Consider the following 27,920-nt stretch of genomic DNA (forward strand, 5'->3'; position numbering starts at 1 on the left):
AGAGGAACAGCTTCTGCATCCAGAGGCACAGCTCTGTTCGAAGCACTGGCACAGCAGGACTTTAGAAAATAAACCACATTTGTTCTTTGCCCATCTCTGTGTCTTGTGGCAGCAATTCAGTCCCTGTCCATTCTGTAGCAATCATCCATCAGCCACACAAACTCGTGTTTTGACCTCTCTGGTGTTCCTAAGCACAGAGAATAAGCAGATCCTGCAGTACCAAAGCCATGCCTTGCTCTGTTTGCTGCAGACATTTCAAATGCTCTGCCTGAAAACCGGGAAAGTGGAGCCAGTCTTGTCTGTATCAAAGAGCTTTTGAACCCCTGAGCCAGGAAGGGGTTATTCCCTGCATATCTGTATCTGCCACAGTGGGAAGCCAATGCTCCTCACTGGAGACTGAAACTTCTGGCAAAGCCACGTGCTGTGTTTCTGTGTGAAAGAGTCACCCTTTAACTGTGCTTGCAAATCTGTTTACAAATAGCTGCAGACTTCACTATGAGATACCCAGGTTTAAATAAGGGAGAAAAGAAATAAGAAAAAAGGACCCTTCAAAGCTGAACTGAAGTGTGTGATGATAATATGAAAACAAACTGGGCATGAAAGTCTGTTTGCTAAATAATATATTGCTGTAGCAGGGCTGTAATGGGCTACGAAAATCTTCTGATTTTCTGCAGTGAGCTTTCCTAAGGAGCACTACAGAATTTATCAGCTCTTGAGAGGCAATGACTCTAAGCTGCTTTTTCTGCAGGGGCCCCCTGTATTTAGCCATCCCTGCCTGTGTTAAGCTCACCTGCCTGATGTACCTGGTTAAACAGCTGTCAAAAACCACAGGGGATTTGGAAACCCCTTTGTTCAGGAGGTGGCTGTGCCACTGAATTGAGAGAGATCCTCCACAGTCAAAGCTCAGTTTTAAGGAGCACCCTCGTCTCCTGCAGGGAAGAAATGAGCTGCAGAGCATTTCACCAAGGGGGTAGCACAGCCTTTGAAAAGGTCAGAGGGAGAGGCTGCAGAAACTGCATCATCAGGGGTTTTGAAGAAACGGCAAGTCAGAAATGGCAAGTCTGACCTGATGCAGCTCAGGCAAGCCCACTTTACTCAGGAGACTGGACTACAGCTCTCCAGAAGCATGTTCCAATCACCACTTCTGTGAGTAAAAGATGCTTTGCTTTGTTCCCAGACGAGCCGACAGAGGGCCAAGGCTTTTCTCTGCCGTCCCCCAGCAGTTTTCAGTGCACACATCAGTGTTTGCAAACCTCACAGCAATGTCCCTCGAGATGTAGGATTACAGTGGTTCCCATTTCTGATGCCAAGAGCCTCTTCTATAAGTCGGCAAATCAGAGCCTGCTGTACATAAAAATGGACTAAGAGATCTCACAAACACAGTGTATAAATCCAAACACTCTGAGCCCTTCAATATATGCAGGAGAACTTGTGTCTTGTGACTGAAACCATCCAAACACCAGGGGACCTGAAGTGTCACAGGTACTGAAAGAATAAGAACTACTTGGCAATGTTTGACTTCCTGGCTATAAAAAGAAAAACAACAGTGAAGTAAACAACCAGAGAAGATTGCTTCTAATGTGGTTTGTTAGGGGCTTCAGGGAGGAAAAAATAAAAAGGAAGAAAATATGAACTTATTGTCAAAAGCAGACATTTGATTTGCTAGAGCAGATAAGGATCAAAGCATGGTGCAAATGACAGCAGGAGAAAAGGTTAACACATCTCCAAAAATGAAACAGTTTTTCTTAAGCAGACCCTTGTGATAATATGATTGTTTCTAATGAGAATGTTCTAATCAGCTTAATTAAGAACTAATTTTCACATCTTTGCAGAAAGAAATCCAAAGGACTTGCTCAAATCATCATTCTCTGCCATCAGTAAAGGGATTTAGCATCCTTTCCACCTCTGAGCTGACGCACAGTGAGGGGAGTGTTGGCAAATTAATACTGCTGTGGAATCTAAAAAGAAGGATACAGACCTCCTGAAGTCTGTGGCTGTCACTGGACGGAGGAGGAAATCAGAGACTATGCACAAAAGCAGCAAGAACAGCCTTTTTTCACACTGACAAGCACAGATAGATCTGGACATCAGCCACCCACCCTCCAAACATAGACTGTCCTCTAACAGGAATTCACTCATGCTAATGGGATTATGCCTACAGTGAATCCTACACCTACTAATGAGGGGTAGTGAAAACTGTGAATAATTAAGTAAATGTACAAATACGCACACATCTGAGTAATGAAGAATCTTCTATTCACTGATAACTCTTGAATGGAAGTTGAGTGAAAATAAAATGTTAATGCATGGAGAAACAGAATTTAAACATAAAATATTCTCATTTTATATTATTGGAAATTATCCTATCAGTGGATAGACTTCACAGGAAGGAGCAGACCTGTTGGAATTTCTGACATGATTTATCTTCATGGGGATAAGAGGGTTGCTCTGGTATTTTAGTCTCTCTTGAAATGCTGAACTTTCTATTTCGTAACATTTATAACTATGCCACATTAATGGGACATTTTAAAGGCATTGATGCATCACTCCAGCAATGTGGGGGTTCCTGTTCCAAACAAACAACTCAAAACCTGATATTGAGACAGAGCCCAGACACTTTTACTCATTGTGATTTTGATGCTGTGTGGATGAACCAGGCAGAACCCAGCAGCTTTTCTGCTTATATCTTGCTTAAAAAGCCACTGACATTCTTAGAGAGTTCTCTCTATCAGCTGTGTGTGACATTTTCAAGCAGGTGAAGCTGCTCATACCCGGTGATGCAAATAAATGATTTCCTATTTCATGTAGCTCAGAATGTTTGTCTGCTGGAAATGACACTGGCGACTGAGGAGCATCAAACAACAAAACTGGGACCTGTTGTGCTGCCTTCCATTGGTGGTTCTGTCCTTTGAGCCATTACATTTGACAAAACAAACACTGGTGTTGGCACACCCCAGACAAACAAAGAGGGAAAGCATCAGAGCAGAGATATGAAAAACATCCTTTTTTCCCCCCTAAGATATTCACTGACTGTTTATACTCATGAGCACAAACACATCAAACCCAGCACAGGCTGCGACACAAACTCAACTGGCTCATGGAGCTGAGGCTCAAAATGCTGCTTACACCACTTTTCCTACACTGGCTGCACCTGCTGGGGTGCAGAATTCCCTCTGCTCACAGAGGAGCAGAATAAGTTCAGCCTCTTGCCTGACAGTGTTCCTGGGAATCACCAGCATTCCACACTACAAGCACAGTTCATGATTATCCATGTCAACCAGATAAACACAACCCCATAAGTATTTTTCAAGTCAGATGTTTTTCTCTAGCTAATGCTGCTGTTGAGTTTGTCATAAAATACTAAATAAGCATTACTAAATGAGACCAATTCTGGGAATATCTATTCTCCACTGGCTGTTCCTTTCTTCCTTGGGGTGCTAATTCAACCAGAAACTCCTTGTGAGCAGAGAACAAATTTAATTTGAATAGTGATTTGTTTTGTCATTTTGTAAAAACTCATGTTAAATTAGTGACTGGATCTGCCTGGCAACCTAAAAAGTTCCTAAAAATCTTAGAGAGTCCCAGTACACTCAATAATTTGAGTCTATTTCTAAAGGATAATTCCTTTCCAAATTTGAACCAGCTCTCATGGCTGATGTAGCCCTTGGAAAAAAATCTGAGCACACCAGGACAAGGCCCTCAGCTTGCCTAAGCAGCCACAGCCAGCTGCAGATAGATCTCCCTCCTTGGCAAAAAGATTATATTAACTCCCTATCAAAACAATGCATTATTATGGCAGAATATTGGGATTAATTAAAAAAACCACACACAAATAAGAGATAGTGAAATGAGTCAAAGCTGCCTCAGCTGTTCATCCCACTGGCAGTGGGATGAATGTTGATGTAATGGTAATTTTGCCTTTCCTTTAGTGAAGCCAGGACTTCCCTCTTGCTATTTTAATGAGTGAATTCAGCAGCTGCACAGCAATGTCCACCTCCAGACACCCACACAGACACATAACCACTGCCTGCAAGTGCCAGAACTTCAAAGCCTAAAGAATACATTTGTATTTCAATGTTAGTTCAGTATTAGGAAAAACCCCATAATAATAACTCAAGCAGGTGGTAGAGGTGGGAATGTGCTTCAGCAAACTGGCATTTTAAAGTTAAAAACCCCTTACATCTCCAAACCAGTCATTTACTGTGCAATGATCTATTTTTATGGATATCACCATCATATGGAAACAAACTCTGCTATCTTTTTACATGGCCATTCGTTTTTAGTTGCATGGGCCATGGATACATTTATTCATTTACATCATAGACGTAGGTGTGCATCAGCATGTGCAGGAGGCACTGCAAATATATTGTGCACCTGCAGTGCACATGAGGAAAGCTATCCAACAAGTATGCCCAAACTCCACATTTGCAGTTTTGCGGGGAATAAAAATCAGGCTGTCTCAGTAAAAGGGGCTTTGATGCTCGTTCTCTCTGCTTATTGCCAGAGCAACTGTTCCTGTTGAGGAAAACTGAAAGTATTCTGTCTTTTAAAGTACATGTGAAAAATAGAAAATGAATGAAATATATGCAAGCAGCAGGTTGATATAAATCAGTGGAGGACATGAGAAGAAACAACAAACAGGGAAAGTGAGCTCTGGTTGCAGACATGGAATGGCAGCCCAGCAGGCAGCATTTCAGAGCCCCCCTGGCCCTGGATGGGCTCAGGCTTAGGGTGAACTGAACTTGGAATCTCTGCTGGTACTTTCAGACTGTTTATATCCAGGTGCTGTCCTGGCTCTGACCTGGAGCCAACAGCCCATGAGGATGAGGAGAGGATGTACTGAACCCCTGTGCTGAGTGGAGGCTTTGTGCCTGTAATGAGAACAGAGAGATGCAACAAGGCTGCAATGCTGCCCCAAAGAGAAAGATTTATCTTCCTGACAGATAGCAAAAAAAGAATAATGGTTTTTTTGTCCCCAGCAGCCTTCTTCACTGCCTTGTTTTGACTCAGCATGAACTCCATTCCTCCAATTTGTTTTTCGTTCCTTGGTTCCATTTAGCCAACCCTTGCCTCTACAGATTTTGGGTTTCTTTGGGTTTGGTTATAAGTTAACAAAGCAAAATAACCAGGAGTCCAATGACCAGATTTCTCTTGGTGTAATCTGAGCACCACTGAAAGCAATGATTTAAGAATATAGTTCTAAACCATCCAGCTACTTTCAATTTGCCAGTATCATAAAATGTCACAAATTTCCCCTGTCCTTCAGTTTTCCTTGACAGTGTTTTGAAATGGTATTTCTGTGGAACATTTGAACTTTGGTTGCTACTCTTCTGCTTATAACCATGCACAGCATCACAGCAGCCCAACACAGGCACACGAGGACTTCCCTTTTTTCAGGGCCTCAGCAGTGCAAGACGTGCAAATGAGTTTTCAAACTCAAAAAAACCTACTTTATCCTAAATTCCCGGTAGCCTTCCTACCAAGAAAAATGTGTGAACTGTCAGCATTTTGAAGTATCTTGGAAATGTTTTGTTCCTTGGCCATGTTTCGGTTGGTGACATCCAGCACCTCATTCCACCTCAGCTCCCTGTCAGCAGTCACTGCAGAGTCCAGCACACAGGACAAAAGGTTTGCTCTCCAAAGCACAAATCAAACTGGTAAAGCCTCTAGCATGCCCCCCTCTATGTCCTGGGCAATAATTAGACATCTGGAACTACTTTCAGATATCAGAACTTCCTGAATGTGCTCAAACCAAAAGGCAGCTGTGGATTCAAGTCACACATTCCCAGACATGCTCCAGCACATGTGCAGCTGAATTGCTCTGTCCATGCAAGAGATAAGAGAAATACTTTGTGAATGAGCCTGTGTCCATATGGAAATCCTGAAATAAGTTACAGGAGTACTTTACTCCCAAACAATTTCCTTTACATGTAATTGGAAGATTTTTTAAAACAACCAGTGTCCTTAAAGCCTCAACACCAACACATGTAGAGCAACTGTGCCAACTTTATTTTGGCATGTTTCTTTTCTTCCAGTAACCTCCTTTAGACAGGCATCTTCCACGTGCAACGGAATAGATTTTTCCTTCTTCAGGAAAAATCAGTTGTGTGGCTTTTAAAAACTTTTAAACCTTTTAATTATAAATTCATGGGCTTTTGGAGCATAAATCCAAGCATCAGTTCACGAAGTCCCTCCCTGCTCTCCACTGATGTTTATAGTGATGATTCTGCTATATTCCATGAAAGATAAAATGCAGAGAAATCCAATACGCTGCTTCTCCGTTAGGAATTAATTTGCTGATAAATAGTTATTCTGTCAAGAATTATAACAGTGTAGGGAGACATCAAAAGAATTTGTCCAATTTCTTTCTTTTGCACAGTGCATGACTGCAGTGGCTGCACTGGCCAAGCTGTGTAAGAAAATAAAATATAAATCCACAAATTCAGGGCAAGCACTGTATGGGATATACACTCCAGACCCAGGGTGTGAGGTGAATTCCCTCTGTCTTTGAAAGGCTGCAAAATTGCTTTCAAATATCCTACCAATATTATTAAAAATACACACAATGAACTCCAATTCATATGAGCAGGGCACACACACACAAGCCCATTGCCTTGTCTTTACTGTAACATTTCATACTGGGTTTGGAAACAAATAATCTCGGGTTTCATGAATAACCAAAATGCTCTTGAAAAGCACTTTCTTTCCTGACACATTCACCTACAATTCTATTAAGAGTAAAAAAATAATACAGAACAGAGAGAGAGAGAAAGGAACAACATTTCAGGACAAACTGTTGTCAAATATAGCTTTTCCTCAAAAAGTTGATTTATAAGATGCTGAACAGCCCCTTTTTCAATGCAGTAAGACATGCAAGGATATGTTATGTCATATCCATATGAAAACAGTTAATCCTGATTCTATTCTTAGTTAACCTGTTAACAAGACTAGGGTTTTTTTGCTCTTCACTTATTGGTAGCTGCAAACTCTTACGATATAAATAATCTGTTAATCTATTCCCTATTAAAGCCAAGATCTAATTTTTAAATAATTTATGGCACATGCCCAGTAATACTAAAACACATTATAATTATAGAATCCAGACCTTGAATCTTGCCAAGTAATGATGAGTACGGGGAAAATATGTCACCATGTTGCTGGCTTGAAATTTATAGACTATTGAAGTTTTTGATTTCAAATTGGTAGCAGTACAGTAACACATATTGCCTTTTGAAAGATATTTGTTCCACAACTGATAACATACTATGGACTGCAACAATGTGTTTTTCTGGAAACTTAGAAATTGTAACATATAACATAGATCACAGTCACTGAAATATAACGTGATCACAACTTGGAAAGGACACAAATCTCAGGGGTATAAGGAGAAAATTAGTTACTTATAATGGTCACTGTTGTGGAAAATAAATTCAACAATTCCTGCAGTAAAAATCCAGAGGTATATCAGCCCTGTCCTGCCCTGCCCAGGCAGCACACAGGGTGCACAGTGTGGGTGCCCCTGGGTTCAACTCAAACCCCAGGGATGTGGCTGTGCAAGATCCCACCAGGATGGCAGGGTTGGGATGCTCCATGTTGGGTTTGTTCCTGCCTGCCATCTGTCTTGCCTCGTGTTTGGGAGCAATGAAACTTGTGTGTTAGCCAGAATGAGAGATCAAACTGGCTGCAAGGGGACGTTTAGCTCGTTTCTGACTACAAGATGAATTACTCTTTATTTCCCATGTTAGTTCATATGCTCTAAACTCCTCAGATTTTATTTATTAAAGCTGTGATGAAAGTCTTCAGGCTAAGAGCCAAACATCTGATGACTGAACCAAAAAAGGGATACTTTGTGAGAATGGCAAAACAGAGGGAATACATGCCCATGCTCTGGGCAGGAACAGCACACCCACACCACGTGCCCCTGCAGTTCTGAGACAGATCCACAGCTCAGAGGAAGCCCTGGAACGGGCACTAGAGCTCCAGCCAGCTCTGCTGCTAGTTAGAATCACAGAATCAAAGAATGGTTTGGGCTGGAAGGGACCTTAAAGCTCATCCAGCTCCCACTCCCTGCCATGGGCAGGGACACCTTCCACCAGACCAGGTTGCTCCAAGCCCTGTCCAACCTGGCCTTGGACACTTCCAGGGATGGGGCAGCCACAGCTTCTCTAGGCAACCTGGGCCTGGGCCTCAGCACCCTCAAAGGGAAGAATTTCTTCTGTATATCTAATCTAAACCTGTACTTTTTCAGTTTGAAGCCATCCCCCCTTGTCCTGTCCACCAATTTCACTGAAAACCAATATGAGTCCAGCCCAGAAAAGCTGGTAGGGAGAACCCTCTCATGATGGAATACCTTCTGTGCTATATAAACCACTGCATGCACCTACAGGAGTTGTTTATCCAAGATTTCTACAAGTCAGTGTGCCAGCAGGTCTGTTAACACATCCCTCAGCTTTGCAGGATGGGAGGTTACAGGTGAGCAGAGCAGGCAGATACTCCAGCCTGGGAGACAGGGCATTAGCCTGGCTGCAAACTCAGTTCCAAGAGCAAATCCCATCAGATCAGCATCATTTAACCCAAGTCCTTTCACAGCACAGCCACCACCTTTTGCTTCCAGCTAATTCCTCTTAAACTCTCCCTCTACTATTTCTTAATATAATATGGATTTTCGAATAAAACCAAGGTGCAAACAGCATTCAATCAGCTCACAAGGGTCTCAGAGCCTCTCCATGGCCAGTGGGTGCTCGTGGGCCATCAGCACCCCTGTGACTGGGTAACCCCAAGCCCTGGGGCTCAGCAGTTCTCCATCAAAGCCCAGCTGCCTGTTGGCTGTCTACACTCACACAGAAAAGCTGATTCCCTTCCCCAGCTCCCTCTCTTGTGGGATTGTGTGGCCTTGTGGCTCGTTTCATCCTCGTAACTCAAAGGTGTGACTAAAAGGCAACTTCTCGTGACCCCACTTGTGTTCACCACTGTTTTCCCCATCGTGTCCATGTTCTGGTGGCTGCCCTAAGGACCCCAGAATTCATACTGTTGATGTGCTCTTATTTTCTCAGATACATCCACAAGCCCCCAGTGACTCTGATATCAGCTCCTAGCAGCACAGACTACTTTTTTTTCCAATCATTTCTCTGTCAAACAAAATGTCAGCAGGTAACTGTCCTTGCTTCTCTAATGCCATTCTGAAATGTAGCAATGCTAAATATAGACTGATTTAAATGCAGCCCTTTTAGCTGGTATTTCATTATCTTGACTTTTTTTTTTTTTTAACAGACCTTTTGTAATGAGACAAATGGGCCAGCAGCAAGATGCCAAAGAATATATTTTATTGAAAGTAGCTTAAAATCCTACCTCCATTGCTGCAAATTACTGACTAAAGAATATAGACTGTGTGCAGCAAAAATAGATTTGACACACACCATCACCTGTGCAGCTGTACTATCTTGTGATAAGGGTAGTTCAGAAGTCAGGATAATATTTAGATAAGCTCTCTTTAAAAATAAACAACAGGTAAATTACATAAAAATGTTGATTAAATATGCCTCTCATTTCTTTCAAAACCTTAAGGAAACTTCATGCCTTTCCCTTATTTACATAGGCAGCTTTCTGAGGAGCACCCAGACTCCAATCTGCAAACCTTGCTGGGCAAATGGAACCAGGAGAGGTTATTTTTGACACACAGATTTACATTTTTTATTGGGATCTCAGCAGCATTATCTCTTTCCAAAGCTGCTGGAAGCAACTTTAGCCTTAATTACACACCTGTCTGCTTCCATTGGCTCCTAGAATCCTATTTAAAAACCTTGTCTGAACATTTTGTATTTAAATGGGCTGAAATACTCCTTTTCTGAACACAGGTTCATGATTTCTTTCCTCAGCACCACAATGCAGTGGTGGCCATTTCAGATTGGGAATCCATAACTTCAGTTTTCTTTTTGCCTCTCAAAGTAACACTCTGAGGTTTTGTTGTTTGATTTTTGCTTCTCTAGGTAAATACATCATCAGATAGTGCATTATCTAAAGTACAAGTTACTGTTATTGAAAGCACCACCACCGAGAGCTTTAATTCTCAACAGCCAATGCTCAAGTCAGAAAGTATGGGGAAGTGATTGCTATGTCTGGGACTGTTTCCAGTGGTTTATTCTCATTAAATGCATCTGAAATTACAGTATTTTTGCTGAACGTATATCAGTGTAACACCCAAGCATAAAAAAATCAGATATCTTTGGATTGGAGAGCACTTCAAATTCGGTTTCTCAGTTTATAGGTTTTTATGCTTCTCTCGAGGACAAATGGATTAAACTGAAGCTTCAATGTGCTGGTACTGTGCAAGTAGCCTCTATAAGACAGGCAAGGCAAACATTATCTGTTCTAAACCGATGGAACAAGCATGTGAATAGTTTCAGTTGTTTCTGAATGTTAAATCTGAGTTCCCCTAACCAAGAATTGTGGCCTCTACCACTCTATAAACAGCTTGAACCACAGCACAACCCCAGGTCAAGGGATATTCGAATTTTGAGTTGTCATTTCCTAGTCTTGGGGTGATTCTGGACTGGCAGTACACACCCTGAAGTGTGTGTTGTACACAAATGCCATCCTACTGCAGTCTCAGCATCTGGAAAAGCTGTAGGTGCACAGGCACAGACAGAAGAAATGAGCCAAAACAGTCCATGACATGAAGTCCCTCAGGTTTGAACACCACATAATTATTTCCTGGAGCCCAATCCATGTCACACCCAGCACTAACCCATGCAAATACAGAGCTCCCAGAGTCATCTTGGCAGTCACTGCTACCACAAAACCAGGCCAACCAGACCCTTTGCTCAAATATTTGTCTAACCTCTTTTTAAAAGTCCAGCATAAGAAACATAATGAGCTTTCTGCATTATTTCTGCAGGTCCTCATGTATCCCTAGAGATGGAGTTCTTACCCAGTATCTGAGCTGAGTCTCCCACTGTTATTATCTGAATAGCAATTCTAATGGCAATTTGGATCATAGGAATATGCTTCTTGCCCTGGTGTGAAGAACAGTAAGATGACATTTGTCACTTTGCTTTCCAGTGACTGCCAACTTTTTATGATTAGTAGGGTAGTAAATGAAAATAAGACTCCTGTGGAATCACAAGGAGTCCCATAAAGCTTCTGTCCATGATTCAAAGCAGCCATTTACCACAGCTAAGTGCAGCTTTTTGGTGCAGACAGATATTTGTTTTCCTAGAGGACAAAAATAAAGGCACATTTAAAACAGATGAACTTCCATCAGATTAAATTCAGAGGTGGAAGAAACAATTCAGGTAAATTAATAAATTACCTAAGCTTCTCAAATGAGCTTTGAGATTTATATGTGACTGAGTGTAACTTTGCTGGATGCAATTAGAGGAACATCTGGAGATTCAACCAGAACATTTGAAAAGCCTTTGCAATTTCAATGGATTATTCAACTGAACAACGGACAAGTTGTTATTTTTCCTGCAAACACAGATCTAGCTTCCAAAGTCTTTCAGATTTCTGTTTTGTTTACACAGGATAACGACACCACCGGAAAAGGGAAAAAAAAAAAGAGTAAATGCTGGCTAGGATAAGATATTGGAAAGCTAAATAAATGCAGTTAAACATGGCAAATGCATTTAAAAATAAAACTCATTGGCAGCAATACTTCATTGAATTTCATTACTGAGGAGCATATTGCATAGATATCTTCTTCCTTAGCTGTGTATTTCCCTTTGAATTGTTTAAGCCCTTAAAGTGTAATTAGACAAAGGCTGTAAATGCAGCACTGGAATCCAGAATCAGAGTAATTCAGTGGGGGTTTGGACAGATAAGCCATTCATTACTTTTATTTTAGAAGCTATTTAAATCTCAAAATTCAAGCAAGTGACATTTTAGTCTAACTAAGGGCAAATCTCAATTGGCCAGAAGAGATCTGTTCTCCTGGGCCTGAATCAAAAAGGCAAAACCAAATCACAAAGCAAGAGCCAGATCCCCAAACCAGGAATAACAAACCACCAAAAATTTGCCAGTCTCTTGTGAACAGAAATTGTGCACTGACATACAAATGGGAAACAGGAAAGAGAAAAAGGGAGATCCCTGATTTTGGAGCAGGATCATCACTTAGAATATCCACTCAACACACGAGCGTACATGACCCATAGTCCTAAAAGAACAAATACTTGGTTTCTTTTAATTACAGGGTTTTTTTGGTGAAGTTTGAGTAGAGCAGGAGTGGAAAAAATCAACAGACTTCAGAAATCCTAATTTCCCTAAATAGAAGCCATCCTGCCAGCTCCCATGACTGACAGTTCTATTAGCTCAGAAGTGGCAGTCCCAGCAAGATGTAATTTGTGAGCATCTGGGCCTCTTTGCAGTCGTTTCTATTGTCATTCTGAGCTATTCAAAAATGTCTCTCGTGGTTTCTGGGTGACCACAGATAACCTGTATTAGAAGAAAGAAAAGCCCAGCAGTTGAAAGAGGGGCACAGCAGTTTCATATATTTGCATCCACTAAGTTTACCTGGAGCTCCCTGAGTCCATTGCTGTGTTTGTGGGTAACTCACCACTACAGCCCTTGGGGCTCCACACCCGAACCAGCCTTTCTCTTGCTCAACTCTAAAGCAAAACCGTTTTAAAAAATATAAATATATATAAAAATATAAATTAGAAAGGAAGCAAAATTATGGCACTAAACAAATCAAAACCATTTAAAAATATATAAATATGTATAAAAACATAAATTAGAAAGGAAGCAAAAGTATGGCCCTAAACAAATGGAAGTTTTGCAGAGGATGTTGCTGCTTGGCATGAGCTACAAAGAAAAAGAAATACCCGTGCTCCTCTGCCTGCATGTGTTGTGGGTTTGGAAAATTTTCTCCTGCTCCATAGCTACAGCTCTTTGATTAAATCCTATCTTAAGCATGTGTTACCATTAATGCCCTAATTTTCCAGACTCTAAGCACATACATAAGCACAGTAAATCACAGGATTATTTATATTTAAGTACCAGCACAGCATGTGAAGTTAAGCCTTTTTAAGATCAAGGTCTACAAAGATGAAAACAAACTCTGGGGAACGTGTGGCTTCATTCAGGGTTTCTGCATTGGATCAAATCACTCAAAGGTATGACTTCTTTTACACAAGGACTCTCCCATGCTGGGGAAACCCCCTTACAAATAAACTGACATCTGTTCATTTAAATCCAGCAGTCCAAATATCATTTGAAACAATAAACATCACTTTTTGTATTACACTCCCATTAAGTTTGACATAAAACAATTATTTACCCAACCAATCTTAAAAAAACAAAAGAGAAGATATCTTTCCTAAAGGAAACGGATTAAAATCCAGAAAGATCTCTCAGCTCTTTGTGGTTATGAAAGATCCTAGGACACCTTTTGCTGGGACAGAAATTCTACCCAGAAAGTCTTCATTACTTATAAATACGACATCAACACACAGATGTCTTGAGGAAGCCCATATTTATTTCCCTAAAGGACCAATATTCAGAGTTCTCTTCAGGTTCTGGAAAACATGAACGAAGGGATCACAAACACCTACGAGAGATACTTCAGCACTTCTCTAATTATTTTGGCAGTGCTCTGAGAATCTTGGAAATCACCATATTGTGGGGACTATTAAATAGCAAAACCCACTGAACATTTCGTAATAAAACAAAATATTTGAACTGTTTTTGTTCTTATTCTCTAGGGGAAATTACCATGGCATATAAGAATGTAAAAAGTACATACTAGAATTTCACATGGGCAAGTGTTCTGAAATTTTGTTTCATTTTTAAGTCATACTTAAAATACATTTCCTACAATTATAAGAAAAGCAGTCTGGTTCATCCTGTTAGAATTCAATTTGCTGAAAAAAAAGGCTATTCTTTCAGGAATTATGACAGTATAAGGGAATATCAAAAGGAATTGTTTATTTCTTTTTCCACAGAGGAGAATTTCAGCTTTAAGCTTTGCTTCGAGATGGGTTTTCCAATGCTACAGTGCCTGTGCAGCAGATATAACCAGGACAGCTTATAAACATATATAATCCTTCATTTTGCAGTACATTGATAGTTAGTGATGTGCAACCATTGTGGAGCAGCTCAGCAGCTGCTCAGCAGAGGCAATTTAAATTAGACATTAAAGGCAACCTAATCTGCTTTATGATTAACAGAACTTTAAACATACGGACATCTCACCCCTGCCTGAACCTGAGCTATTCCTGAATGGGAGAGAGTTATCCAGTGCCAGCAGAATCCTTTTTGAAAATGCAGGCATGAGGAAATCTAGGTCTAAAGTTTTTACTAAAAAAAGAAAGGCATTTGTGCAACACCTTCACTGGGACTCCATGGGGTGGGAGTACATCCACCTTACCAAGGTGCATCACAACCCAATCCTCATCCACCAGGGGGTTTTACTGAGAATTATAGCAATTAAATCTTTTTAGCACAATAAAAGGTACTTAATGCCAGCTGCTTGGACAGTTTTAAGACATTACCAAAGCCATTCTGAAGAGCAAGTGGCAGATATTGATTGGTGAACCTGCACCCTGCAGGTAATGCTGAAACATCCCCGGGAAAAGAGGGGCTTTCAGAGCTGTGATAATGCACCAAGGGGTGGGTTTGTGCTGCTGTCACAGTGTAAAGGGGAGGGGGGGTGAGGGATCCTTTGAAAAAGGCTTTGATTACAAATATCAAACTCACCAACACGTTAAATTATCAAAACAAGTCCATTTTCCAACACTTTCCAGTACTTTCTGATTACTTGACAGATGTAAATTCTTTTAAACAGTGGAAGTTGACATCAAAATATTTTTAAACGAACAGTGGGTTGCAGAACCCATTTTCCAGAGATTATGGAGGTTGGGCAGCTCTAACTGATCTATCACATACTTCTCATTCAAATATACAAGCAGGACATACAGAGGCTGCAAAGCTCCTAATTGCTCACTGATAGAATCTATGATCTTTTTATTGCACATTTTTGTTCTTGGCAATATTTCCTTTCCCACAGGAGATAGTCCAATATCAGCTGTATTATACCACATAAATCCCCATTAAAATTAAGGACAGAGTTTCCACCCATCCCCATATGTACTGTTTTGCATCTAAACTCTACTTGCACTACAGAGAAATAGGACTCATCTTGTGTCTAAAGTGTGTGAGTGAGTCTCAGGAGACTGGGGTTTTAGTGTTGTGTCACAGACTGTACAGAACATTGGGGAAAAAATCATTTAAAATTTCTGTTCCCACATGAATGGCAGAATATTATTTGTGTACTGGCCCTGATCCTGCAGAGAGATGTAGGGAAGACATACAAAATACTTTCACATCATGTTCAATTCCCTCCTGCTGTGCTTTTTTTTCTGCCTCAGATATCTGAAGCTCGTGGAGGGTTTTCAGATTTTAGCTCTTGGGACTGGCATCCAGAGAGTTAATTTTAAAGCTTAAAAAAGTAAAATCACCTCCAGGCAAACCCCTTATGAGCAGTAAGCACTGCCATTCATTTCTAATCCCTGCTTCCCTACACCCACAGGAAATAACCATGAGAAATATGGGGACTATGAATCATTTATGGTGTTTCCCTTGCATGAAAAATTGCTTTCCTTCCCTATATGATCAGAGTGTCCATTTCAGTTTGTCATGCCTTTCAGACAGCGGCAGCAGGTCAAAACAGAGGCAATATTCTACCTATACCCTCACAAGGGCAGAAGTTGGAGTAGTTTTCCCTGAAGCTCAGCTTTTGCCCTGTTAATTCCCACTCTGCCCACTTCTGAGGCAGCGAACTCCAGCCCATCACCTCAGGACAGAGAGTTCCTGATAGAGTGCTACAGAATGATGCAGTTGCTTGGACAATAATGAATTGAAAATTGTGCAGAAAGCTGTAAAATAATTTTCATATAGTTCTGGAAACCTCATGTTTACAATAATTTAATTTCCGTTCAGTGCGGTGCCGCGACTGTCTGCGCCTGTGAACTGATAACTGGTTTTCCAATTATGCTGTTCATGGCAATAATCACTTTAAAACTAACACAGTCATCCTGCCTTTCCTCCAAATGGAGAGTGTGGGAACCATTCTGAGGGGGGGTGAGAAGCTGTGGTGGGAGCAGGGAGAGGGCAGTGCCACTGCTGCTGCCCTCCAGTCTTTCACACAGAGCCCAGCTCTGCTCTGCAACAGCCCTGAGAGCCCCCAGGCTCCCCGAAAAGCAGAAAGGGAGGGCTGGGAACATGAAAAAGAGTTGCTGCACCACCAAAAATCCCTGGGATTGCTGGCTGTCCTTGTAATACAAAAATCAACCACCCTTTTCCTGACACAACCCTGTGGGTATATGAAGGTAAGATGCCCAAGTGGAGCAAGATGCAACCCCTCACTGATGATTTTGCTCTCATAAAATCTACAGTAAAGTTTCAATTAGTGTGTCCCTCTTAAACCTTGTGCTGCAGAATCCTGGAGAATAAGAAAAAAACCTGTGTGATGCACTAGTCTTCTCGATTCTGGAAGCAATGCCTTATGTTTAGACCAGTCTAATGTTAATAGAGAAATCTGAGCATGCTATAGACACAGTGCAGAACGGGATTTTTTTACTGCCACTGCTTCCTTTAGCAGCCAGCTCCATATTACAATGAACTGTGGAGCTGAAAGTTTTCGGGTTTATATTGTCTGCTCTCAGATCTCTTTCACAATTTTGATATTTAGATGATAATATTTGATTCATTTATATCCATGACTCTCACTACCTGTCCTTTTTTCTCTTTTTTTTTTGATGTTTTTATACTTTAGCAACTAACTCCCACCTGAGGGAGAACCACCAGGTTATTCCATGCAGTACCACCAGTACCTGAGACATGCTGATGGTTTTTTATACTTTCTACTTCCCCTTGAAACAGAAAGGCTGGAATAGCTCATAGATGCTGCTTTTATTGCAGTCAATTATTGACTTCTGTGTGGAAACACACAGAACCAAGTCCCCAAGGAACTTAAACCTGAAGTACCTGGTTAACTTTGGGCATCCTTCATCCACTGCAGTGGAGTTTTGCAGGGGATGGGGACTGCTCTGCTCTCCCTTTGGTGCCTCCACCAAATTGAATGGGAAGCCACAAGGAGCTCTGGATACAGCATTCACCCAAAGCTGTCAGATCTTGTGCACTGAGTCAAGCCTGGCTACTATTTCCAGCCATTATTTATCCCAGGTTTGTGATGGTTTTGGGGTTCCTTGTCTGAAACTCGCAGTTTTTAACCACAGAAACTTCCTTAAGCCACGTGAAGTCAAATTAAGATTTTCACTTGGTTTCAGACTTAGGGTCATTGCAATTTTTTCCTGAGAAGAGAGTAAAACCTTGCTGTCTGCTGTTACAGTAGAAGTCAGTCTCAGAGGGGTACTGGGATAACCCTGATAATCAGCAGTTTGCTACAGTGCTTATTTTAAATAGTTTCTACCATTGCCAAAAGACTCATGTTTTTTGCTAGTGAGTTCCTGGTAACATTCTGGCCTCAGCATCTTGCATAAACTGGACTCGCCTCGAATTTCTAATCTGAAATAGTGTTTCACAGCCACTCAGCATAACTGCAAGGGAAGAACAAGATAAAAAGGAAAAATAAAAGCAGCACAGCTAAAACAACATCTAAGAAGGGAACATATATACTGAGAAACCAAGAATTTCAAAGTCAATCAGAGAAATTACACTGTATCTCCTAATTACAGTAGGAGTGTGAGCTCCACAGTGGCCACTCTGGAAGATCAGCTGAATTTTGCTGTTCACTCTGTCCAGCTGATGCCTAAATGTGGTATCACCCATCAGCACCTTAAAACATTCTTCTCCAACACGGGGTGACTCACATATCACTGCTGGGATTGGTGGACTGATGAGCCTCCTCCAGAACTTTTATCTTGTGACTCACTTAATGAAATGTGGGCTTTATTCTAATATCTACAGCAATTCTGTGCTTAACTCCCAGTTACCTGCATTTTTTTATATTTATAAATAGCAATTTGCATGTACAACTCACACTGTGTTTGCAGATCTCAAAGCACTTTGCAAAGGACATTTTCCCCACTTGCTTCACAAAAGAGAGAGAGCAAACAGTGCCATTTACTCATTTGCTAAGAGGCACAATTTTTAGCCCATCACAATGGTACCATGGACTCCCTTTCATCAGGTACCATTGTTATCCTAACAATACTAAAGGTGGCAATAAAACCAGCAGTAACAGCAACCATTTTACATGTTGAAGCAGCAGGAAAAAGAACTCCAACTTGCACTCCAAAAAAGCTGCAAAATAACAGGTTCCTCATGCAGAGAAGCTCTAGAGCCACTTCAAACTCAAGCAATAAAACATGTGAAGAGATTACCAGCTCTGAAGTTAATCTAGTGCTTTACATCATAGTCTTTTATAGCAGAATGCATTCATATCATGCTCAGATAAGCATAGCAATAGATGGAAAGATGTAATAGCATCTCTGGATCCTAAATAATACATAGGAGGTTTCATATGGAGGGAGCTGGTTTCTACTGCTTTAGATCTGTTACTTTTCAGAAGTGCTAAAAATAATTCCCTTCCATCAGCTTTAAAAGAAGAATAAACCAGAGTAAAATACAGCACGTTTACATTCAATATCCTGGCATCAGTAAAGTTTGGAGTCTTTGAGAAGATGTGAAATGGGTTTAATTTCAGCATCATTTGACTAAATCTTACCCTTAGGTTTGCTTAATTATAGACACCCTGGAAGAGAGATGAGCTCATAAATCTCAGAGTGTTGGAAAGCCAGGCTAGTTAAAATTCAGCTAATAGAAAAGAGGTGCCTCCTGTGAGATTCAGCATGGATACACTGTAAAAACAACAGTAAAAAAGCACAACTGTATTAATTATCTGCAATCCTTACTAGCTTGTCTTTTCCAATATATTTACTGTACCACACTCTGAACATTTGTAAGTGCTTTATTATTCACTTCTCAAAAATGCAGCACACGGTGCCTCCCTGCTTCTCTTTTCAACTAATTACTAGTGGCTTTAAAAGCAAAATACAGAGAGAACAGAAAGGAGGGTTTTCATCCTTACAGAGAGCCTTCACAGGAACCCAGAGAATCCTTCAGCACCTCACTGGAAATTTGTGGGGAGCAACCAGATGCCCCTCCTACCATCCCAGCACACTACCAGTGTTTTTTATAATTGAGTCAGATTAAAATGAAAATACTTCTAATTAAATGGCCCTGGATTTCAAAAGAAGATGAAGTTCTCAGGTTTTCTTGAAGCGTGTCTCTATTCATACCAACACAGCTGAGAGCTCCATGTACTCAACAGACCAACCACAGAAACAGCAAAAAGCAGGGACAGCACAAAGACCATCAAATTAAGACCCACCAGATCTTAAAACTTCCCTGACAATTCAGTCTATTCGTCTTTTGCTTTTTATATTTTTAAAAGACAGTGTGACAGGGAGGAAAAGGTACAAAATATTCTCCACAGATGGTTTAGAAAAACTGTAAATGGAACTCCAGAATGAGGCTTTTATGTCTGGGATACTCTGATAAATCAGATTAGTGCCAGTCCCAGGTAAGGTAAATCACAGGTGCAGTTTTGATGTGGCAAATGCATTGATCCTTGCTGATAGTTGTTTTGCATCATTTATTTGAAATACACACCAAGCCAGGCTTATAGGAAAATGCTCTTAACCTGAGACAAACTTCTGAATTGACTTGAGTCAAGTTTCGTTGCAAAATGCAAATCCTGAACTTTCTTCCAGATTGTTTTTTAATTAACACCTTGCTCAGAGCTAATTCACAGCCTTTAAAACAAGCCAAGGAGACACTTTGATCTCTTCCCTTCCACACCAGACTTTTTGGATGACAAGGAGAGCTTCCTCTGGTCTTCCTGTTTAAATACTTCTGGGACATGTTAACCAATAGACTGGTTGTACCTTTCCCTTCCTATGTGGGGGTAACACATCATCTCCCCTTTCAAGCACAGGGTATAATTTGTTCCATCTAACAACTGCTCTGGCTCCACTGCAGTCCCACTCGAGTGATGTGCCTGTGCTGCTCAAATGAGTTGAGTCATTCTGACACACCTGCTAACAAGGACTTGGAGTGTTTATTCATGTAGTCACACATTTATTGTTATGCTCCAGGCTTTTCTCAGTGCTGCCCTTAGTTCTCATACTTAGTCCTGGATGTATTCCCACTGATCAAAAAGCCAGCATAGCAATCTATCTTAAAACATCCAGGATTCCAGATCCTTTCTTACTGAAATGGATACTGCAACAGGAACATGAGAATCAGCTCTGCAGAAACCAGTCTTAGAAATGAACTTCTGAAAACCCAGGAATTGCTTTGTAGGACCTGGCCTGCAACATGGCTTAGAGGTAAAGATTTTGTGTTCCCATTACTACTAAATATATCGTGATCAACAGTAGAAAATAAGTCCTGGAGTCAGCCTGAACCTGCCCAGCTTTTGGCAGTGACAGCTTTATGTTGTCACTTGGTGACTTCTCCTGGAGCTCACCTGGAGTGAGATCTTGCACACGTTATACAAAGGCTACAAATGGAGTTTGTGCCCTTTATACTAAATAGAAGATTACCCATCGAACAGTTTTGTATATAAGCTGGTAGTCTTAGCATCTATGGTTCTCCCAAAGAGAGAATAAGAGGCTGCTGCAGAGCCCCCTGACTTTATCCACAAAATGCACACGGGATAGGAACTCTGATGCAGGGCAGGAACCATAAGGGTGGCAGAAGCTCCATTCTGTGACACATTTTAATTTCAAATTTATAGAAAGACAGACAGACAGATAGACAGGTAGACAGACAGATAGATGAGATACCCAGATATAATTTGTTGCATTATGGTGCTACACAGAAGAGACCAAAAATGACAGTTCCACCTCACATGTCCAACTTGTTGTGTTTGCACTTTTCTTACAAACTTCTCAAAAGAATTTGTCTTTCCCACTTACATTCAGCTATGAAACTCTTTCTGGACTGCTAGACTTAAGGGAGAGAGTATGATTAACTCTAACCAAGTGCCTTCTTCTGTTCTTAAAAATTATTCCTATGGAGAACGTGTCTGACACAATTTCTTCCTCGTGCTGGCTCTAAGAGACCAATACCTGTAAAACTACTGCATCAAATCCAAACTTTACAATCTGTTCAAAACAGCACTTTTATCTGGCAGTTTGTTTCCATGCTTTTATTCTTTAGAGTGCCATACACTTGACATTTTGTATGAATAATAATTAAAAAAAAAATCTTTCAAATAAACCAAAATAATATGATGGTTTTTCTTGTGTTTTCCTTCTTGTTTGTTTGTTATAGAAATGATATGTTCCAAGTACACTTAAGGAGCTTAAAATCCTGATTTTGTTTTTTGAGACACCAGTTATCAGAACAATTGACATTTTCTACTGATTACACACAGGGTAATCCACAGAGAGAAAAATAAGACTAAAGAGATGGAAAACTGAAGGGAGTGTTTCACTGGTGCTGCTGTTGTCTGAATGTTAATCAATAAAGCAATAAATAAGCTGCCAAGTTAGGCATATCTTAGCTGCGGATTTTGGTCATAATTTTGGTCTAGAGCACGTTTAGGCAGAGAAAGAAGTTGATTTCTATTGAATTTGTATTCAAATTTAAGCCTTAGAAACAAAATACAGATCTTCAGTTAGCAGTGAAGGAATCCTTTCTTTCCACTTCAAGGACAGAATAAAAATGTCTTTCTGCTACAATGTTCAGAAATCTAAACCTCTCTAAGAGCTTCTATACAACGAGTCTTTCCATTTTTTTTCCTGTGAATGACTTTGAACAAGATGAATGGAGAAAAAGCACAGAACCAACAACTAGGATTTATATACTTCAAAAAGAACTGAACTGGACTTCTAAATATAGTGAATAAGATATGTATGTAGCCTTCACAGGTCTACTATGAATGTCTTCCATCCTTGCAGGATTAAAAGACTTGTTAGACAAAACTCCAGCTGACCTGGCAGCCCTTCGAGCAGGAGGTTTGATAAGAGACCTCCAGAGGCCCCTTACAACCAACACTTCTCTGATTCTGTGCTTCAAAGTAAGACAAAAAACACTTTTACTTCTTTCATTAGTCTATTTTCTTATTCTATTTCATCAATATGGTTAGAAAAAAAGGAGAAAGAAAGAAAGAAAAATGTATCATTTTCAAGAAGGAACATTTGTGAAAGCAATCAATTGAGAAATAAAGGGCAGTCTAAAGACTCATCCACGTAGAAAATTAATAATAATTAAAAAATAAATAACGGGAAACCTGCTCCAGTCAAAAACAAACAACAAAGCCAAAAACTAGAAAGGCATTTAAGTTACTGTATGAGATAAGCTAAATATTGCATAATGAAAGAAAAAGTAAGGACAGGCTGTACCCTATGAACAGCACAGCCTCTTCTGAAATACAGCTCTGCATTGGAGCAGAAAACGAACTGTGATAATCCAAAAGCCAATTAATTACTTGGAATTAAAATTAAAGAAAAATTCTTTAGGAATTAGAGCAACCTGCTGCTTCAGTTGTTTCACCCTGAGCCGATTCATTAATAAATATCTGCTGGTTTTTGACATTCTTAAAAATGGAGGCCCATTGATCAGACTGTGAAATGATCCAAAAATTCTTCCATGATTATACAACATGAATTTTTAAACCGAAAATTACTTCAGAGAGCAGAAATGTTTTCATCTCCTTTCTGCAATACACTCTCCAGATGGGTGGTTGCTCTCCAAGCTATGTCTCTTCTCCAGCCTCTCTCTGTAGGACCAGAGCTTTGCCAGAGAAGTCACAGACATCACACTGTGTGTCTGTGTCTTAGTTTTCCCAAGGGAACCCTGGAGGGACCAGCCTGCTTTATTAAACTTTAAAAGAAGAATTACAGAGCCAGACCACAATTAATTCCAAAATATGTTTTCTGAATTGCCAATGTCCCCAGGGGAGGGAACCTCACATGCCAAAGCAAACAGAACTCACCTTTCAGCTGCCTCTCAGTTTAACAAAATGCCATTTTTCATTGCTAACAGCTCCTGAAGGCTGCAGTTACTGGTGTGCTTTCTCATTGTTGATTATGTTTATGACCTTTGCAAAAAGGGTCTTACCTTGCCCATATAAGCCCAAACTCCGCTTTCTGTGTGTATGCACACCTCACCTGGATCATTTCCACAGGACACATCACTCAGGGGCTGAGCAAGAGAGCCCAGCAGTTCTCAGACTCTCACTGTTGGACCATCCACATCTTTCCTGGTTTAACAGAACCACTGCTCTTCCTACCACAGTATGGGGTTAAGGACCATCTCAGGCTGCTGCCAGAACACAAACATGCTGCAGATCAGCTGGTTCCTGTGGAAACCACACTCAGTGACACAGACATGGAGGGTCACTGCTCCAACCAGAGAGAAACTGGGAACGGCCAATGTATGAAACCTCAAATTACCTTCCCCTCGAAACAAAACTGCTCTTTGCCCTGGGTCATAACTCTGCTTAAGGAGTAGCACATGAAGAGAAAGCACAGAACACTCCATTAGTTTTTTACTAATTTGGGAGGCATATTTTCAGAATTTTAGAAAGACTTCATTTCTTAAGGCAGTGAACCAAGGCATGATGCCTTCAGAGATCTCAAGTTATTTCTTAAAACAGTGATTTAACAGTTCAATTTATCAGTTCAATTATCAATTGATAACTGAACTTATTTCAATTTATCAATTCAAATTTATCAGTTATCTCTAAAGCCAAAATCTTTACTTGATGACTGTCCCTATTAATCCAGGACAGTTTAGTCTCTACCTATTTTGATGCATCACAAGGAAGAATTTACAAGGTGACCATCAGTGGTGCCATGAAAGAAACCAACTGGATTGTCAAAGAAACTTAGAAGATACTTGGATGCTCGAATCTTTTTGGAGCATGTGCACATTTCAGTCTTAAGTTTTTAGAAGGGATAAAGCACTGAAATGGCTCACAAGAAAATATTCTGTTTGCCATTAATATCCAGTAAAAGAAGAACCCCAGGATAAATGGAAATGGGCACAAAAGGGTTACAAAAAGCAATGCCAAAACATTATTTTCACATTCACATCCTCGTGTTTTTCTGTGTTCCAGAAGTTTTATAAATAACATAAAAGCTAGCTGGCATAGCAAGAGACCTAATTATAAGCAAGTTATAATTAAGTACCATCTCTAAATTATATAACATAATATCAATATAAGTGTATTCATTATGTAAATGGTTATTTTATTGCTCATTTAAAATACATAATGAAAATGCAGATAGTAGGTGGACAGCATGCTAAATAAGGGCACAAATGAAGGAAACATATCTTGGCAGAGACAGGAGATGTAGGTGTGAAAGAACAAGAGCAACACTTAGTTGTCTCTTCAATCACAGACAAGAATATATGTTCATGAGCTGCTCCATGCATCATATCCCAGTCTGAAGATTTCAGTCATCAGAGACATTCACCATATTTGCTTTGACTTTCAGGAGCCTCTCTCCTTTCTCCCTCTCAAGGGCATCAATAGGAAGACACACACACATCAAAACTCTTGCTACTTTCCCTACCACAATCTAGTCCAAAATAAACCCAAGAACTCCCCCTACGTGTGAGGTTGACCAACACTCAGGATTGAACCAGATACAGGAAGAGCTTAAACATTTTCAACTACTCGGTCTTCTAAGGAGGCAGCCAGAGACTGAAGAAGGCCAGGCCAGGCCTTCTTCTGCAGGCCAGGCCAAGGGAACACATCTGTACTTACCTGGGTAGCACCTGCTCCCCAGGCACATTTCTGAACTCTGTGAGGTTAAATAAGAATACTTCATCACCCCAGAGCAGAGCTGATTCACTCCAGGTGAACTGTGTTTGTACTTATGTTAAGGAAACTTCCCAGTCGGACCATTCACCCCCCTCTGGCAGCCACACTCCCACCACAGACACTTGAACTGCTGGGATGAAGCTCCCAAGCAATGGTGGATCTGTTGACCTGACAGGTCCCTACTTGACTCCCTACACATCCCACTCACTCAGTCAGACCAGGTTTCCTCACCAGTTCAACCCCAGGTTTCCCTTAGCAGAGCCTCACATGTCTCACTCCATAAATCAAGTTATTCGTGGTGCACTAACACAGAAACAGCCCAAGCTGGTGCCTCCAAGGAGGGCCCCCAACAAAGGACACCCTGGGCCTCCACACCCTCACAGTCCAAGCACGTGGAAGTCTCATCTCTTCCTCCTGAGCCCTCAGCTCCTGCTGTGTCCTGGGTGTTCCTCACCTGCCTGTGCCGTTTGTTGTGCAGAGTCAGCCCTTCACAGCCTCAGGCTCCTGTGACTCAGAGCTCAACCTGAGCTACCTGCACCAAAGGTATTCCTCAAAAACTATTTCAAACAACCCACCATACACCGTTATTAAACATATTTACAGGTCCTAAGTGCAGAGATCAGTAGGAGCAGTTAAACCAGCGACCACTCCATGTGGCACCCACCGAGTGCTTGTTTGACAAGATTTATTTGGCCAGAATGTGAAGGAACATGACTTGGCATTTTCCAAATAAGCCTTTCTTCCTCCCTCTCCATATTTAATATCTGGATTATTTTACAAGCCCTGGCTTCAGCCGCTGAAGTTGTCAGCTTGCCGAGACTTAATGACAACATTTAGCTCTTAGATTTTGTGTAAGAAAAACATTAGTCAGTGCTTTTAAAAAAGAGAAATTTGAAGTGTAAAAATTAGTAGCTCTCAGCATGCAAACCAAATATTTAAATACCCTTCAAAAATAAATATTCTGCCAAACATTTACTCAAACATTTTACTTAAATCTACTCTGAGCCTTATGAAAAGCTTCAAGCCAATTCCCAGCTCAGTCCTTCCCTTCAGACTCTCTCCAAGCTGCTTTTTCCCCCCCCAAGAAGTTAAGCACACCCTTTTGTTTGCTTTCACCCAAGACATGTCCTGTTTAAATTCTTAATATTATGAATGATACTGTTCACTGTTTAGCAGGATTCATAAGTCACAATTAATGTCAATATTTATATTGGTATATCTGGCTCTCTTACCCCACAATTGGCTTGTGTAGTAGGAGAAAAATCCCCTGACCATATAGAACAATCTGGGTTGAAAGGGACCTTAAAGATTACTTCGATGTCTTTCAGTTTATCAAGCTCCTGCCTGTTCCCTCCACACCTCCGTTTATACTAAACAGTTCTTTGAAAACAGACCCAACAGGGGAAATCCTGGTTTGCAGATACTGATCAGACTCGGCTGAAGCAAAAGCTGAGGAATCTCTTTTCCTTTCCTTAATTCAGCTGCCTTACAGCTGGTTTGGCACATCCCTCTGTTATAATTACTAACACTTCTTTAAGTTGAAACCCCAGAAACCTCACAGCTTCCTTGGTGTTCTCAGCACAAACCTAACCAAAACACCACCACCCCCAGGGCACTATAATCGACAACCAAAGATCTTTTAGACTAAAATTACATGTGTTTCAGCATCAATTCTCAAAAGAATTAAGCTGTGTTTCCAGGCCTACATTATTCAAGCTGTGCCAGGAATGGCTGGTACTTAAAGTTCACAGTTTAATTTACCTTATTATCACCTTTGGACTGCAAATCCGTTGTGAAATTCAAAAAAATTTAAATTTCACTAGAGATTTTTTTTTTTTTAAATAAACTAAAGCTTTGTCAAGTTAGGGAGAGACAGCTGCCCAACTCACAAGCATCTGAGCATGCAGAGCAGTTCCCTCATTCCTGTCCTGCTTTTGCAGACACATCACTATGTGCTTGAAAATGCATCATGAGTAGTGCCATTACCTGGAATGGGATTGATTCCAGTGCATAAAACTGGGCCAGAATTAAGGCTGTGCTGCACCTGGATATTAAATAGTCTTATTTACTTTAATCAGTAAGATGTACACATCCTTGAGGGCTTTTTTTCTTCTTTCTAGACAGGAATGAGGTTATTCTCTTCAGGCATCACATTTGTAGGCTGAAAACCTTGATGTTATTTTCCAGGCAACTCTTCCTAAGGCAGTGTTTTATCCTGAAATACGCACAGACTTTGAATGTTACAAAAATCTGACTCAATTTTGTCATTTTTGATGCTAACTTGTTTTTGTTGAAATGACTGCCACTTTCTGCTCCAAATCAGGACACAAACAAGTAAATAAGTCCCTTTTATCCAGTCACCTCCCTAACCCAGGACCAAGATCCCCAACAAAGCCATCTACAGAAATACCAGAACCAGCCTGACATCCTCAAGGTCTGTGCCTGCATAAAGATGGCAATTCATTTTTGTTGAAAGATATTTACTTTTTCTGTCTTGACACATACAAAATTTGATATTTACTCAGAAAAATCTGGTTCATCTTTTCCAAGGCAGAATCTGGAATCTATCATTTAACTGAATAAAATTACTCAGTGTCCCTTACAAGCATGAGCTGCTGTTAAAGTGCCATGATTTGCTCAAAGAATACCCAATAAATAATAAATGAGGTTTCTGGACTCTAATTAGCTGCTCACAGCAGGCTAAAGCTTTGAGACCACGTCCAAACTCCATTAGAACTTGGCTTTTTATTTACAGGGATGTGTTTTCATTGTAGCACCTCCACCACAAAATTAAAAAATAACCTGTTTATTAGCAATCATTAAATGTTGGGACACAGGTATTTGTGCTGCAGAAATGTGCCCAGAAGGATTAAAGCTACTGACTAAAGAGAGGGGGAAAAAAAACTGCAGCAACTTGCATCATGTATTATAGATCTCCTGAGAAACCCCAGTGGCACCCAGGCATTGGAGGCAGAATTTCCTCCTCAGATCCTCCTGGTAATGGCTGAGTTGGGCATTCTGAGCACGGAGGCAGAGCAGATTCTCCCAAAGTCAGGCTGACATCAAGGTACAGTAGCTGAATATCACCATCCAGCACAATCCCGGGAGGAGGAATTTGCAC

The sequence above is a fragment of the Lepidothrix coronata genome, unplaced genomic scaffold (genome assembly GCF_001604755.1).
Source record: "Lepidothrix coronata isolate B3197 unplaced genomic scaffold, Lepidothrix_coronata-1.0 Scaffold34, whole genome shotgun sequence".
Classification (NCBI taxonomy): domain Eukaryota; kingdom Metazoa; phylum Chordata; class Aves; order Passeriformes; family Pipridae; genus Lepidothrix; species Lepidothrix coronata.